Source organism: Triticum aestivum, chromosome 4D, assembly GCF_018294505.1.
Source record: "Triticum aestivum cultivar Chinese Spring chromosome 4D, IWGSC CS RefSeq v2.1, whole genome shotgun sequence".
NCBI classification, from domain to species: domain Eukaryota; kingdom Viridiplantae; phylum Streptophyta; class Magnoliopsida; order Poales; family Poaceae; genus Triticum; species Triticum aestivum.
The window spans coordinates 130,784,169-130,802,715 of NC_057805.1; positions in this window are offsets into that span (position 1 = coordinate 130,784,169).

Here is an 18,547-nt window from a genome sequence, read left to right on the forward strand (position 1 = left end):
TAATCAATCCTTTGTTTTTCTTAACCTCGAAAGAGGTGCCCTTAATTATCCTGCATAGAAGGGCAAATCACAAGTCTCGAGGCGGCTTACCGCCCTGAGAATCAGAAGTTTTAGATAACCCAGAATATGAATCAAAAAGAACTTGTCTTCAATGATATCCTGAATACAGCTGTAAAAACATACTTAACGGCCTGCAAGCATACTTCCGGTTTAGATAACCCGGATAAGAGGGTTGGTATCGCAACTCCGGTTTACCTGTCTTATAACACCCAGTGCGTTCAGCCATACTGTAAACCAAAGTTAAGCCGGCAAAATGAGACCTGGCCGTACATACTTGGAAATAATCAGACGGAACTTTGCTATAAGGAAGAGGAACTTAGGGGCTTCCTGTTCGAATACGACCAGAGACCCGGCCCAAAGGGGTTAAGCTAAGATTCGGATACGATCATATAGCCCCCAGTGGGTGTGGCGATGCCAATCAAGAGGGTACCGACAGCTATGTTCACTTTGGTTCGAATACGACCCATGTTTGAACAGGAAGCCCCCAAGTGATTTTAAGAATTGTTTAACGACGCTGATTCGAATACGATCCACGTCGGTTCCCAAAGGGGTTAAACTATGATTCAAATATGATCAAAGAAAACCTCCCAATGAGCTCGGCACTTTGCCAATCAAATGGGTATCGACGGCTATGTTCTCTTTGGTTCGAATACGACCCATGTTTGAACAGGAGGCCCCCAAGTGACCTTGTTACCTTCGGCTAGATTCGAATACGATCATAAGCCGGATCCTCCTTCAAGTTATCATGTTAATCTTGCAATGAAAACAACACGTGCACATTTGGAGGAGAAAAAGGACAGAGGTCCTGCTTTATTGCTTATCATAATATATACATGGCTGAAAGAAATATGTACATTATGAGAGCTGGTGGCTCAAGTGTAGTAAGGCCGAAGCTGAGCTATGTTCCACGGCCGACGGGTCTCTTCCTCCGATTTACGTGAATCTTTGTGCTCCCGAATGTCAATGAGGTAATATGACCCGTTGTGCAAGTTCTTGCTGACCACAAAGGGCCCTTCCCAAGGCGGGGATAACTTGTGTGCATCTGTTTGATCCTGGATGAGCCGGAGCACGAGATCGCCTTCCTGGAAGACCCGGGATTTAACCCGGCGGCTATGATAACGGCGCAGGTCTTGTTGGTAAATCGCTGAACGGGCTGCTGCCACATCACGCTGTTCGTCCAACAAGTCAAGAGCATCTTGGCGCGCCTGTTCATTATCCGCCTCAACATAAGCCGCCACTCGAGGTGAGTCATGACGGATGTCACTGGGGAGTACTGCTTCCGCCCCGTAAACCATGAAGAAAGGCGTGAAGCCTGTAGATCTGTTAGGAGTAGTGTTGATGCTCCATAACACGGAGGGCAACTCCTCCACCCAACAACCCGGCGTCCGTTGCAAAGGGACCAAAAGCCGGGGCTTGATACCCTTCAGAATCTCCTGATTAGCTCTCTCAGCTTGACCATTGGATTGAGGATGAGCCACTGAGGAAACATCAAGTCGGATATGCTCGCGTTGACAAAACTCTTCCATGGCGCCTTTGGAGAGATTGGTGCCATTGTCAGTTATAATGCTGTGCGCAAAGCCAAAGCGGAAAATCACCTTTTTCATAAATTGAACCGCCGTGGCTGCATCGCACTTGCTAACTGGCTCAGCTTCCACCCACTTTGTGAACTTGTCAACTGCCACCAAGAGGTGGGTCTTCTTATCCTTGGACCTTTTAAAAGGCCCAACCATATCAAGCCCCCAGACCGCAAAGGGCCAAGTGATGGGGATCATCCTCAGCTCCTGAGCCGGCACGTGAGCCCGTCGTGAGAACCTCTGGCAACCATCACATTTACTGACCAAGTCCTCCGCATCAGCATGAGCCGTTAGCCAATAAAAACCATGGCGAAAAGCCTTGGCCACAAGAGATTTTGAGCCGGCGTGATGGCCACAATCCCCTTCATGGATCTCACGCAAGATCTCTTGACCTTCCTCAGGGGAAACACAACGCTGAAACGCCCCCGTAACACTGCGGTGATGCAACTCCCCATTGATAACAATCATTGACTTAGCCCGCCGGGTTATTTGCCTAGCCAAAGTTTCATCCTCAGGCAACTCGCCCCGGGTCATGTAAGCCAGATATGGCATTGTCCAGTCTGGTATGATATGGAGAGCCGCCACCAGTCATGCCTCCGGGTCAGGGACAGCCAAGTCTTCCTCTGTGGGCAACTTAACAGAAGGGCTATACAGGACGTCCAGGAAAGTGTTGGGCGGCACCGGTTTTCGCTGAGAGCCCAGCCGGCTTAAAGCATCCGCCGCCTCGTTCTTCCTGCGATCAATGTGTTCCACTTGATAACCCTGAAAGTGCCCAGCAATAGCATCAACCTCGCGGCGATAAGCCGCCATGAGAGGGTCCTTGGAGTCCCACTTTCCTGATACTTGTTGAACCACCAAGTCTGAGTCGCCGAAGCACCTTACCCGGATTAAGCTCATCTCTTTAGCCATCCGAAGACCATGGAGCAAGGCCTCGTACTCAGCCGCGTTGTTAGTGCAAGGAAACAGCAACTATAGCACATAATGGAACTTGTCACCCTTAGGGGAAGCCAATACAACTCCAGCCCCCGAGCCCTCCAACTGCCTGGACCCATCAAAGTGAATAGTCCAATATGTGTTATCCGGCTTTTGCTCGGGCACTTGTGACTCTGTCCAATCATTTATGAAATCCACCAGGGCCTGAGATTTAACAGCAGTGCGTGGCACATATTTGAGACCATGAGGTCCGAGCTCGATAGCCCACTTAGCCACTCTCCCTGTGGCCTCTCTGTTTTGAATGATATCACCAAGAGGGGCAGAACTGACCACAGTGATGGGATGACCCTGAAAATAATGCTTAAGTTTCCAGCTCGCCATGAACACACCATAAACAAGCTTCTGCCAATGCGGATATCGCTGCTTGGACTCAATGAGTACTTCGCTGACATAATAAACCGGCCGCTGAACCGGATGCTCCTTACCCTCCTCCTTGCGCTCCACCACCATAGCCACACTGACGGCCCGTGTGTTCGCCGCCACATATAATAATAAGGGCTCCTTATCAACCGGAGCAGCAAGGACTGGAGGCTCTGCCAGCTGCTTCTTCAAATCCTCAAAGGCAGTATTAGCTGCATCATTCCAGACAAAGTTATCAGTTTTCTTCATCAACTGATATAATGGCATGGCCTTCTCACCCAAACGGCTTATAAACCGGCTTAAAGCAGCGATGCGACCCGCCAAACGCTGAACGTCATTTATACATGCCGGCTTAGCCAGGGAGGTGATGGCCTTGATCTTCTCCGGGTTAGCCTCAATGCCTCTGTCAGAAACCAAAAAACCCAAGAGCTTGCCTGCAGGGACACCAAAGACACACTTGGCCGGGTTAAGCATCATCTTGTAGACCCGGAGGTTATCAAAGGTTTCCCTTAAATCATCTATCAGGGTTTCCTCTTTTATGGACTTAACCACAATATCGTCCACATAAGCGTGAACATTGCGCCCAATCTGTTTATGAAGACAGTTCTGTACACAACGCTGGTAAGTCGCCTGTGCACACTTAAGTCCAAAGGGCATAGACACATAGCAGAAGGCTCCAAAGGGAATGATGAACGCCGTCTTCTCCTGGTCCTTAACTGCCATCTTAATCTGATGATATCCGGAATAAGCATCCAAGAAACTTAAGCGCGCGCAACCTGCCGTAGCATCAATGATTTGATCAATACGGGGGAGGGCAAAAGGATCAGCCGGACACGCCTTGTTTAAGTCCGTATAATCCACACACATCCGCCAAGTGCCGTTCTTCTTGAGTACGAGCACCGGGTTAGCTAACCACTCTGGGTGAAAGACTTCAACAATAAACCCGGCCGCCAAGAGCCGGGCCACCTCTTCACCAATAGCTTTCCGCCTCTCCTCATTGAACCGCCGAAGGAACTGCCTGACCGGCTTAAATTTCGGATCAACATCGAGAGTGTGCTCAGCGAGTTCTCTAGGTACACCTGGCATGTCAGAAGGTTTCCATGCGAAGATGTCCTTATTCTCACGGATGAACTCGATGAGCGCGCCTTCCTATTTTGGATCCAGATTGGCACTGATGCTAAATTGCTGAGATGAGTCTCCTGGAACGAAATCAACAAGTTTAGTCTCATCAGCTAACTTAAATTTCATTGCCGGCTCATGCTCCGTAGTCGGCTTTTTCAGAGAGGTCATATCAGTTGGGTCAACATTGTCCTTGTAAAACTTCAACTCCTCTGTTGCACAAACAGATTCTGCATAAGCTGCATCACCTTCCTCACACTCCAGGGCCACTTTCCGGCTGCCGTGAACCGTAATGGTCCCGTTGTGACCCGGCATCTTGAGCTGTAAGTACACATAACACGGCCGAGCCATGAACTTGGCGTAAGCCGGCCGCCCAAATATAGCATGGTACGGGCTTCTTATCTTAACCACCTCAAAGGTCAATTTCTCCACTCTGTAGTTGTTCTCATCTCCAAAGGCCACTTCCAATTCGATCTTGCCGACTGGATAAGCCGACTTACCAGGTACCACACCGTGGAAAATAGTGTTGGACTGGCTGAGGTTCTTATCAATCAACCCCATACGACGGAACGTCTCATAATAGAGGATGTTGATGCTGCTGCCTCCATCCATGAGCACCTTAGTGAACTTATATCCTCCCACCTGAGGAGCCACCACCAGGGCCAAGTGACCCGGATTATCCACCTGTGGAGGGTGATCCTCCCAGCTCCACACTATAGGCTGCTCGGACCACCGCAAGTAGCGCGGAACTGCCGGCTCAACAGCATTCACAGCCCTCTTATGAAGCTTCTGATCTCGCTTGCACAGACTAGTGGTAAACACATGATACTGTCCGCCGCTAAGCTGCTTTGGATTGGTCTGATAATCTCCCTGCTGCTGTTGATGACCCTGGCCAGACTGTTGATTAAAGCCCCCTTGACCGTTCTGAGGACCAGAATTTGAGCCGCCGCCCGGGCCATGAAAGCCGCCGGCGCCTGAGCCGCCGCCCGGGCCGTTGTAATTCTTAAAGGCCTTCATGATTGCACAGTCCTTCCATAGATGAGTCGCTAGCTTCTCTCTAGAGTCGTGCCTTGGACAAGGCTCATTCAACAGCTGTTCCAGCGTCGGGCCTGACCCGCCGCCTCGGGGAGGGGGTCTCCCCTTACGTCGCTGGTTATTCCCTTGTGAGCTGGCGTTGGCTACAAACTCTAGGCTGCCATCTGCCTTGCGCTTGCCTCCTCCTTGGTTCCCCAGGTTATGCTGAGGACCCTTGCCATTGCCATTCTTCTTTCCCTTCCCTGTCCTTTCATCATCTGAAGGGGGATCCTTGGTACCATCAGAATCGGCGTACTTGACAAGAGCCGCCATTAGTGTACCCATATCACTGCAGTCGCGCTTAAGCCGCCCGAGTTTCATCTTCAGGGGCACAAAGCGACAATTCTGCCCTAGCATTAAAACTGCTGAGCCGGCATCCATCTTGTCTGACGAGTGTATGATCTCCTTAACCCGGCGAACCCAATGTGTCGTAGACTCACCCTCCTGCTGCTTACAGTTAGTCAAATCCACAATTGACATAGACTGCCTACAGGTATCTTTGAAGTTTTGGATGAACCGGGCTTTCAGCTCAGCCCAAGACCCAATGGAATTCGGTGGTAGCCCTTTCAACCAAGTGCGGGCAGTCCCATCTAACATCATGGTGAAATACTTAGCCATGGCCGCCTCACTAACCTCCAGCAGCTCCATAGCCATCTCATAACTCTCGATCCAGGCTGCAGGCTGTAAGTCTGCTGTGTAATTAGGCACCTTCCTAGGGCCTTTGAAGTCCTTGGGTAGACGCTCATTGCGGATAGCTGGTACTAAACAAGGGACACCCCCAGTCCTGGTGGGGATACCCACGTCGACGGAAGTCGTCGGATAAGCCGGGGGGGTCTGGTAAGCCGTCAATTGAGGCACCTGCTCCGCCTCTTGCCGCGCTCTGTCCTGGTCTGCTGCGTGAAAGGCTCCGTTATGAACCGGGCCATGGCCAGGGGGCGGGTCATGGCGTCGGACGTTACTTGAACCGGTCGCTGAGACCATGTGTCTGCTGTAACTCGGGCTCTGGCCTGGACGAGGGGTCGAGTGGATTCTGTCTCGGCTGTAAGAATACGCCTCTTGCTGCGCCAGTGCTGTCTGAAGGAGTTCCCTGACCCGGCGGGTTTCAATAGCCGTCGGAGAGTCGCCGTCAACTGGGAGAGCCGCCAGCCGTGCTGCCGCAGCGACCATGTTCTCCAGCGGGTTATTATAATGACCCGGGGGTATTGGCACGTACTGAGGCGGGGCAGGGGGCACCTGAGGAGGCCCCATCACGCGTGGCTGAATAGGGGGCCCAGACCCGGGCGCTATGACCCCTGGCGGGTTACTAGACCCTGCACCTGGTGTGTTGAAGAGGTTGCGTGGATCGTAAACCGGGGGGAGTCGAGATTGGGTCTTTTGATGCCTCCTTCTCATGACCTCATTGGACGCGTTCTGATCCATCGTGAGTTGGAAGGACTGCGCCTGGATCAGCTGAGTTTGGGCATCGAGAGCCGCCCTCCCTGCAGCCATCCTGATCCCTTCCGCTGCAAGCTCCTCCTTAGCTTTCACTAGATCCAATTTTAACTGTGCCACCTCCGCATCATGCTGAGCTTGATCCGCCGGGTCAACCGTGGCAGTTAACAGGGCCGTCATCTTGTCCGTGAGATCCATCAGCACCTGAGCCGGAGAAGGCACCGGGTTTCCCGCTCCAGCAGCGGGGTTCTGAACAGGCTGCGTGCCAGCCATAAAGACTCCAACCTGACTTGGCGGCTCAAACGGGTCCGGAATACTGTCACCATCGGAACAACCCATGAGCCTGCCATCTTGAAGTTGATACAATGAGTTTGACTCATCGGTGGCCGACTCGCCGTCAGAGCCGGCGGCCGCCTCATCACCAGACCCAGATAGATCAGAGGGCCCTCCATGGATACATCCCACAAACGCGCGCCTTAAAGCAGGCCGGGCCCGGGCGGGTTGTGCACGCTGAGCCGTCTCGACGAGATCGGCGCAGAGACCCGGCTCAGGGCCCGGCTCACCAATCTTGCCAATGAAAACATGAATTCCGCCGAAGGGGACCCGGTACCCGTACTCAATTGAGCCGGCGTCGGGGCCCCAGTTTGCATCGTCGATGTAGAGCTTGCCGCGACGACTCTTGGTCATCCGGCCCACAACGTATCCCTTGAGCCCTTCGAAGCTGCCCTTCAAGAACTCAAATCCACCGTGCGCTGGCCCCACGGTGGGCGCCAACTGTCGTGGAATTGTCACGGCAGATGTCCTCGAGCTAGGACTTAGTCGTGGAGCCATCGCAGCTAGGAAGCTTGAAGGGGTTAATGCGGGACAAGGAACACGAGGGTTTATACTGGTTCGGCCCCTTACGGTGAAGGTAAAAGCCTACGTCCAGTTTGAGGTGGTATTGATTAGGGTTACGATCACCAGGGAGTTAAACTGCTATGCCCGGCTCTCGATGAGATTGTTCTTGTTCCTAAACCGCTGCCGGGTCATCCCTTTATATAGGGAGGCTGACGCCCAGCAGCTCTCAGAGTCCCAGCCGGCTCATAAGAGTGTCCGGCTCGGACTCTCAGCTATTCTTGCCTTGCACTACAAGTTCTACCATGATAATGATTGTAACTACGGGCCTTAAGCCATATCCGGGCCTTAAGCCCATCTTTGGCCCACCGTCTTCAAGCTTGGTGCCGGGCTTCTGGTAATGACCATTAGAGTAACCCGGCCCCTCCTAGCGGGTGACTCTGAGGTCTATATCCTCAACAGCAGGGCTAAACCAAGCTCAGCGAGAGGGAGAGGTGTCACGGGAGGGAGAGGGAGGCGCCAGGGGCTTGGGTGCGGCTGCCCTCCCTCCCCCCTCTTTATATAGGGGTCCAGGGGGTGCCAGCCCCCAGAGATCCCATCTCAAGGGGGGCGGCGACCAAGGGGGGGACTTGCCCCCCAAGTCAAGTGGGGCGCCCCCCCCCCCACCCCTAGGGTTTCCAACCCTAGGCGTAGGGGAGGCCCAAGGGGGGCGCACCAGCCCACCAGGGGCTGGTTCCCTTCCCCACTTCAGCCCATGGGGCCCTCCGGGATAGGTGGCCCCACCCGGTGGACCCCCGGGACCCTTTCGGTGGTCCCGGTACAATACCGGTGACCCCCAAAACTTTCCCCGGTGGCCGAAACTGGACTTCCTATATACAATTCTTCACCTCCGGACCATTCCGGAACTCCTCGTGGCGTCCGGGATCTCATTCGGGACTCCGAACAAGTTTCGGGTTACCGCATACTAATATCTCTACAACCCTAGCGTCACCGAACCTTAAGTGTGTAGACCCTACGGGTTCGGGAGACATGCAGACATGACCGAGACGACTCTCCGGTCAATAACCAACAGCGGGATCTGGATACCCATGTTGGCTCCCACATGTTCCACGATGATCTCATTGGATGAACCACGATGTCGAGGATTCAATCAATCCCGTATACAATTTCCTTTGTCAATCGGTACGTTACTTGCCCGAGATTCGATCGTCGGTATCCCAATACCTTGTTCAATCTCGTTACCGGCAAGTCACTTTACTCGTACCGTAATTCATGATCCCGTGACCAAACACTTGGTCACATTGAGCTCATTATGATGATGCATTACCGAGTGGGCCCAGAGATACCTCTCCATCATACGGAGTGACAAATCCCAGTCTCGATTCGTGCCAACCCAACAGACACTTTCGGAGATACCCGTAGTGCACCTTTATAGCCACCCAGTTAGGTTGTGACGTTTGGCACACCCAAAGCACTCCTATGGTATCCGGGAGTTGCACAATCTCATGGTCTAAGGAAATGATACTTGACATTTGGAAAAGCTCTAGCAAACAAACTACACGATCCTGTGCTATGCTTAAGATTGGGTCTTGTCCATCACATCATTCTCCTAATGATGTGATCCCGTTATCAATGACATCCAATGTCCATAGTCAGGAAACCATGACTATCTATTGATCAACGAGCTAGTCAACTAGAGGCTCACTAGGGACATGTTGTGGTCTATGTATTCACACATGTATTACGATTTCCGGATAACACAATTATAGCATGAACAATAGAAAATTATCATGAACAAGGAAATATAATAATAACCATTTTATTATTGCCTCTAGGGCATATTTCCAACATTTTCACATAAGCATCGCAGCCCCAAACTTTAAGAAACGACAACTTTGGTTTCTTGCCAAACCACAGTTCATAAGGCATCGTCTCAACGGATTTAGATGGTGCCCTATTTAACGTGAATGCAGCCGTCTCTAAAGCGTAACCCCAAAATGATAGAGGTAAATCAGTAAGAGACATCATAGATCGCACCATATCAAGTAAAGTACGATTACGACGTTCGGACACACCATTACGCTGTGGTGTTCCGGGTGGCGTAAGTTGCGAAACTATTCCGCATTGTTTCAAATGAAGACCAAACTCGTAACTCAAATATTCTCCTCCATGATCATATCGTAGAAACTTTATTTTCTTGTTACGATGATTTTCCACTTCACTCTGAAATTCTTTAAACTTTTCAAATGTTTCAGATTTATGTTTCATCAAGTAGATATACCCATATCTGCTCAAATCATCTGTGAAGGTGAGAAAATAACGATACCCGCCGCGAGCCTCAATATTCATTGGACCACATATATCAGTATGTATGATTTCCAACAAATCTGTTGCTCGCTCCATTGTTCCGGAGAACGGAGTTTTAGTCATCTTGCCCATGAGGCATGGTTCGCAAGTACCAAGTGATTCATAATCAAGTGATTCCACAAGTCCATCGGAATGGAGTTTCTTCATGCGCTTTACACCAATATGACCCAAATGGCAGTGCCACAAATAAGTTGCACTATCATTATCAACTCTGCATCTTTTAGCTTCAATATTAGGAATATGTGTGTCACTACTATCGAGATTCAACATAAATAGACCACTCTTCAAGGGTGCATGACCATAAAAGACATTACTTATAAATAGAACAACCATTATTCTCTGATTTAAATGAATAACCGTCTCGCATCAAACAAGATCCAGATATAATGTTCATGCTCAACGCTGGCACCAAATAACAATTATTCAGGTCTAAAACTAATCCCGAAGGTAGATGTAGAGGTAGCGTGCCGACTGCGATCACATCGACTTTGGAACCATTTCCCACGCGCATCGTCACCTCGTCCTTAGCCAATCTTCGCTTAATCTGTAGTCCCTGTTTCGAGTTGCAAATATTAGCAACAGAACTAGTATCAAATACCCAGGTGCTACTGCGAGCATTAGTAAGGTACACATCAATAACATGTATATCACATATACCTTTGTTCACCTTGCCATCCTTCTTATCCGCCAAATACTTGGGGCAGTTCCCCTTCTAGTGACCAGTCCCTTTGCAGTAGAAGCACTCAGTCTCAGGTTTAGGTTCAGACTTAGGCTTCTTCACTTGAGCAGCAACTTGCTTGTCGTTCTTCTTGAAGTTCCCCTTCTTCCCTTTACCCTTTTTCTTGAAACTGGTGGTCTTGTTGACCATCAATACTTGATGCTCCTTCTTGATTTCTACCTCCGCAGCCTTTAGCATTGCGAAGAGCTCGGGAATTGTCTTATCCATCCCTTGCATGTTATAGTTCATCACGAAGCTCTTGTAGCTTGGTGGCAGTGATTGAAGAATTATGTCAATGACACTATCATCCGGAAGATTAACTCCCAGTTGAATCAAGTGATTGTTATACCCAGACATTTTGAGTATATGCTCACTGACAGAACTATTCTCCTCCATCTTGCAGCTGTAGAACTTATTGGAGACTTCATATCTCTCAATCCGGGCATTTGCTTGAAATATTAACTTCAACTCCTGGAACATCTCATATGCTCCATGACGTTCAAAACGTCGTTGAAGTCCCGGTTCTAAGCCGTAAAGCATGGCACACTGAACTATCGTGTAGTCATCAGTTTTGCTCTGCCAGATGTTCATAACATCTGGCGTTGCTCCTGCAGCAGGTTTGGCACCTAGAGGTGCTTCCAGGACGTAATTCTTCTGTGCAGCAATGAGGATAATCCTCAAGTTACGGACCCAGTCTGTGTAGTTGCTACCATCATCTTTCAACTTAGCTTTCTCTAGGAATGCATTAAAATTCAACGGAACAACAGCACGGGCCATCTATCTACAACAACATAACATGCAAAATACTATCAGGTACTAAGTTCATGATAAACTAAAGTTCAATTAATCGAATTACTTAAGAACTCCCACTTAGATAGACATCTCTCTAATCACCTAAGTAATCACGTGATCCATATCAACTAAACCATGTCCGATCATCACGTGAGATGGAGTAGTTTTCAATGGTGAACATCACTATGTTGATCATATCTACTATATGATTCACGCTCGACCTTTCGGTCTCAGTGTTCCGAGGCCATATCTGCATATGCTAGGCTCGTCAAGTTTAACCCAAGTATTCTGCATGTGCAAAACTGGCTTGCACCCGTTGTATGTGAACGTAGAGCTTATCACACCCGATCATCACGTGGTGTCTCGGCACGACAAACTTTCGCAACGGTGCATACTCAGGGAGAACACTTGTACCTTGAAATTTAGTGCGAGATCATCTAATAATGCTACCGTCGATCTAAGCAAAATAAGATGCATAAAGGATAAACATCACATGCAATCAATATAAGTGATATGATATGGCCATCATCATCTTGTGCCTTTGATCTCCATCTCCAAAGCACCATCATGATCACCATCGTCACCGGCGTGACACCTTGATCTCCATCGTAGCATCGTTGTCGTCTCGCCAACTATTGCTTCTATGACTATCGCTACCGCTTAGTGATAAAGATTGCATTTCATACAATAAAGCGACAACCATATGGCTCCTGCCAGTTGCCGATAACTCTGTTACAAAACATGATCATCTCATACAATAAAATTTAGCTTCATGTCTTGACCATATCACATCACAACATGCCCTGCAAAAACAAGTTAGACGTCCTCTACTTTGTTATTGCAAGTTTTACGTGGCAGCTACGGGCTGAGCAGGAACCATTCTTACCTACGCATCAAAACCACAACGATATTTCATCAAGTATGTGCTGTTTTAACCTTCAACAAGGACCGGGCGTAACCACACTCGATTCAACTAAAGTTGGAGAAACTGACACCCGCCAACCACCTGTGTACGAAGCACGTCGGTAGAACCAGTCTCGCGTAAGCGTACGCGTAATGTCGGTCCGGGCCGCTTCATCCAACAATACCGCCGAATCAAAGTATGACATGCTGATAAGCAGTATGACTAGTATCGCCCCTAACTCACTTGTGTTCTACTCGTGCATATAACATCTACGCATAAACCTGGCTCCGAGGCCACTGTTGGGAACGTAGTAATTTCAAAAAAAATCCTACGCACATGCAAGATCATGGTGATGCATAGCAACGAGAGGGGAGAGTGTTGTCCACGTACCCTCGTAGACCATAAGCGGAAGCGTTATGACAGCGCGGTTGATGTAGTCGTACGTCTTCACGATCGACCGATTCTAGTACCGAACGTACGGCACCTCCGCGATCTGCACACGTTCAGCTCGGTGATGTCCCATGAACTCACGATCTAGCAGAGTGTCGAGGGAGAGTTTCGTCAGCACAACGGCGTGATGACGGTGATGATGAAGCTACCAACGCAAGGCTTCGCCTAAGCACTACGACGATATGACCGAGGTGGAATATGGTGGAGGGGGGCACCGCAGACAGCTTGGAACAATCAACTTGTGTGTCCCAGGGTGCCTCCCTGCCCCCGTATATAAAGGAGCAAGGGGGAGGCCGGCCGGCCCTTGGGGCGCGCCAGGAGAGGAGGAGTCCTCCTCCTAGTAGGAGTAGGACTCCCCTTTCCTACTCCTACTAGGAGGGGGAAAGGAAGGAGGAGAGGGAGAAGGAAAGGGGGGCGCCCCCCCCCCCTTCCCTAGTCCAATTCGGACCAGAGGGGGAGGGGGCGCGCGCCCTGCCCTGGCCGGCCCTCTCTCTCTCCACTAAGGCCCATGTGGCCCATTAGTTCTCCCGGGGGGTTCCGGTAACCCTCCGGCACTGCGGTTTTCTCCGAAATCACCCGGAACACTTCCGGTGTCCGAATATAGCAGTCCAATATATCTATCTTTATGTCTCGACCATTTCGAGACTCCTCGTCATGTCCGTGATCACATCCGGGACTCCGGACTACCTTCGGTACATCAAAACATATAAACTCATAATACCGATCGTCACCGAACGTTAAGCGTGCGGACCCTACGGGTTTGAGAACTATGTAGACATGACCGAGACACGTCTCCGGTCAATAACCAATAGCGGAACCTGGATGCTCATATTGGTTCCTACATATTCTACGAAGATCTTTATCGGTCAAATCGCATAACAACATACGTTGTTCCATTTGTCATCGGTATGTTACTTGCCCGAGATTCGATCGTCGGTATCTCAATACCTAGTTCAATCTCGTTACCGGCAAGTCTCTTTACTCGTTCCGTAATACATCATCCCGCAACTAACTCATTAGTTGCATTGCTTGCAAGGCTTATAGTGATGTGCATTACCGAGAGGGCCCAGAGATACCTCTCCGACAATCGGAGTGACAAATCCTAATCTCGATCTATGCCAACTCAACAAGTACCATCAGAGACACCTGTATAGCACATTTATAATCACCCAGTTACGTTGTGACGTTTGGTAGCACACAAAGTGTTCCTCCGGTATTCGGGAGTTGCATAATCTCATAGTCATAGGAACATGTATAAGTCATGAAGAAAGCAATAGCAATATACTAAACGATCGAGTGCTAAGCTAACGGAATGGGTCAAGTCAATCACATCATTCTCTAATGATGTGATCCCGTTAATCAAATGACAACTCATGTCTATGGTTAGGAAACTTAACCATCTTTGATTCAACGAGCTAGTCAAGTAGAGGCATACTAGTGACACTCTGTTTGTCTATGTATTCACACATGTACTAAGTTTCCGGTTAATACAATTCTAGCATGAATAATAAACATTTATCATGATATAAGGAAATATAAATAACAACTTTATTATTACCTCTAGGGCATATTTACTTCAAAGATTTATATATTGGAAGGTAGTATTCAGACATCGGAATAGTTCCGAATGATTCGGGTATTTTTCCGGAGTACCGAGGGGTTTCCGGAACCCCCAGGGGAAGTGTTCGGCCATCATGGGCCTAAGGGAGAGAGAGGGAAGCCCGCGGGGGTGGCCGCGCGCCCCCCTCCTTGGGAGTCTGAATAGGACAAGGAGGAGGGGGCGGCGGCCCCCTTCCCTTTCCCTCTCCTTCCTATTCCCTCCGGTGGAAGAAAGGAAAAAGGAGGGGGCGAATCCTACTTGGACTAGGAGTCCAAGTAGGACTCCCCCATTGTGCGCCCCTCCTGGCCGCCGGCCTCTCTCCCCCCTCCTTTATATACGTGGCCAGGGGCACCCCAAAGGTACATCAGTTGTTCCTCAGCCGTGTGCGGTGCCCCCTCCACATTTTACCACCTCGGTCATATTGTCGTAATGCTTAGGCGAAGCCCTGCATGGATCACATCACCAACACCGTCGCCACGCCGTCGTGCTGGCGAAACTCTCCCTTGACCCTCTACTGGACCAAGAGCTCGAGGGACGTCATCGAGATGAACGTGTGCTGAACACGGAGGTGCCGTACGTTCGGTACTTGGATCGGTTGGATCATGAAGACGTTCGACTACATCAACCCGTTAACTAAACGCTTCCGCTTTCGGTCTACGAGGGTACGTGGACACACTCTCCCCTCTCGTTGCTATGCATCTCCTAGATAGATCTTGTGTGATCGTAGGAAAAAATTTAAATTACTATGTTCCCCAACATAGAGATCCCCCGCAAGGGGTAACCTCTAATTATTTGCTCCCACCACACAGCCTAAGAAGGAGATCTCCTGAATGGCGCGCCTATGTCTCGCTTATAGCAAGACGCAGGGTGCACTCACGTTACGCGCTTCCCTAAATGGGTCGGTCCATGCGGAGCAGGCCACTAGCTTGTTTTTCTGCTTTGTTTTTCTTTTTAATTTCAAATATTCTAAAATGTATACTATATTACAAAAAATATTACATAAAACATTTTTGAAAATGTTAACCAAGTATTTGAAAAATGCTAAGAAAGTTTTAATCAAGCATTTGAAAAACGCTAAATGAGTATACAAAAATGTTTGTCATGTACACGAAAATATATAGTAAAAACATATAATGTGTGTAAAAAATATCGATCATGTATTTAAACACTTTTAACGTGTATAAAAATGTTTCTTTTTTTAAGAGAGAAATTTCATTGATTTAGCAACAGCGTACATGTACAATCGTGCAGTTAAGCATAGTAGAAAGAGCAGCTACAACTGCATTGAGGCCTACTCCTAAGCATCTGAACCTGTAAGGTGTATTATGAATTTTCAGAGCAAGCTTGGCACAGTATAAAAACTGTTTCTGATGTATAGGAAAAATGTACAAGGTATACTAAATAAAAGTGGACATCAAAAACCATATATTTTTTAAAAAGTAGATTATGTATTTAAAATAAAGTTAAACATATTGTGTGTGTGTGTAGATATATATAAATATGTATACAAAAATGTACATTATCGTGAAAAATGATGATTGCTGTTAAAAATGATCACTGTGTATTCAAAATGTTGACCATGTATTAAAAATATTAATCTTGTATTTGAAAAATGTTAAATGTGTATTAGATATATAAAAGATATACAATGTATATGAAGAAAAGTAGGCATATAAAATTATACATTTTTAAAAATGTTAATCATGTCTTTTAAAATGTTAAACATGTATATAAAAATGTTTTACGATTTATACAAAATTTATTCAATGTGAACTGAAATATTTGACATGTGTTTAAGAAAAAAGAAACCGATGAAAATCGATAAGAAACAAAGAAACTCGATGTAAACTAAAAATGAAAAACAAAGAAAACAAAAAAGAGAAAATGAAAACCGAAGAGAACCAATGCGAAAGAATGAAAACAAAAAAAATCAATGAAAAACCAAGAAAGAAAGAAAGAAAAGCAAAAAAACAGTGAAAAACTTGAAAAAAAAAATAAAAAGGAAAATCCTTAGGGCATGGCCAACGGTATGCCCCACACCGCTGCCCCGCAGAGCCAACTAGGCTCGGATGCCATGCTGGAAGCTCAACGTATGCCCCGTAGACCGGACAGGTGCTTGCAGAGGAGGCGGCTTCCTCGGTTGATAAAGTGAGAAAAGAGATGAAAGAGGGAAAAGAAAGATGGAAAAGAGGGATAGTCATGGAGCAGAGAGGAAGGAGACAAGCTATTTTATCTGACGCATGATCCAACAATGGGCAGTGGCTGCCGCTATTCAAAACATCATGAAGCCACTGTTGTGATGGATGACCAGTAGTCCCAATTTCATGGGCTGACGTGCATGCCCTAAATAGGTAGGCCCAGTAATATAGGGCGCAGATAAATGCTTAAGGCGAAACGCAGGGAATATGGGGTGTGGAATAATAAACCTCCGGACTTACTGATCTCATTTATTGTAAAGGACATGCTTGTGTTACCTAAATATAGTTGCCAAAGTGTCAAAATGCCCTAGACTCGCATAGGAGCGAGCGCGGGAGGACCATCGAACATGCCTAAGCCGTTTCACATTTGGGAAACGTTTCGCTTCGGTGCACCGGCCGAACGCTCGGCCGGTCGCTTTCCCAGCGACGCTCACGGGGCCACACAGACAGCTCATCCCACCCATCGCTTTATTTTTTTCCACACATCCTGAAGCTTATCCGCGTACTTCTCTTCTTCCCAACCTCGCATCTCTCCTCCCAAATCCCAATCCTCCATGAAATTCCTCCCTCTTTTTTCCTTTGACTCCACGCCGGCGAGCAAGCCACTCTGGTTAGCCAGCACCACCCATTGAACCTTCCCCTTAGTCTATCCCCCACGATCCATGGTCACAGACGGCGGGTCTCTGGACCTGGCGATGTGCTGTGCTGCAAGGGGGCAGGTTCCCTTGCTGGAACCATCGCCGTGCTGGTAGCTCTACGGCTGCCGTGCTGGAATCCGGCCACACCCGTGCTGGAATCGGTGAAGAAAATTATTGGAACCGGCTATTTGATTTGTTACAACCGATGATTCAAGACGTTGCATCCATAGTGGTGGAGGTATTTTTTTGCTGGAACTCCCAAGCTGATTTGCTAGAACCGGCTACTAGATTTGCTGGATCCGACAAAGTTTTTTGTTGAGACCGTCAACGACGACGCATGTGTTTTTGTTGTAACCGGTATATGTATTTCCTGCCATCAGTGATTTGATTCGCTGCAACCGTTCCATTTTTTTTGCTACATTCATTCAGAGCCGAGCTGCATCCTGCGACGGCGGCAACCTTTTTTGCTGCAACCGTTGTAGTTTTTGCTACCTCCGTCGAGGATTTTTGGTACATCATTTTTTCATGGTGGAGCTGCAGTCTCGACGATGGGGACCATGATTTTGTGTTGCAACCATCGTTGCTTTTTCCTACGACCTATGAATTTTTTGCTACATACGTTCATTTTTTCTTTTTTTGAGATGGTGTGCTACATCTGACGACAGAAGAGGGCGAGCGCGGGAGACCAACGCGAGCGCGGAGGCGTGGGCGAGGACGTAGGTGCGGCCGCGCCTCGCCGGAGCGCGCACACGCGGGGCTGGGGCAGAGACATCCCGGATCGAACGAGCAGATCTGAAACTGAAGAAGAGGGGGGAAGAAGAAGATGACGTGGGGGTACGAATCGAACGGTTGTTAGGTGCTGGATCGCACGGCTGGGCAGCGACCGGCCCAAATTCGCCGGCGCCTATCAGGCCCCTTCACATTTTCTTGCGTACGTACCTGAACCCTATAGCGCGCTAATGGATCGAGGACAAACAGGAAAAACGCTCCAGCGAACTGAAATACATTAGCTAGCGATTTTTTCGGTCAGCTTGAAAACACAAATCTAAAAAAAAAATTGGAAACATCAATTTCTTTGAAAAACATAAACCATTTTAGAAAATACGAACACTTTTTCATATTTTTAAACATGTTTTCAAATTTGTGAACATTTTTTAAAAATGAGAATATATTATCAAAAGTTTGAAAACATGAAGATTTTTTGGAACACGAACAAAATTTTAAATACCAGCATTTTTTGATACTTTCAAAATGGGAACTATTTTTGAAATTCTAAACATTATTTAGAAAGAATTTTTTAATTAAACATTTTTTGGAAAATAAAAAAATCAAATCAAATTTTAGGATGTTGATTTTTTTTGAAATTTATGAAAATAGAAGAGAAAAATTAAAAACAAAAAAAAATAAGAAACCAGAAAGAAAACTGGAAAAAAAC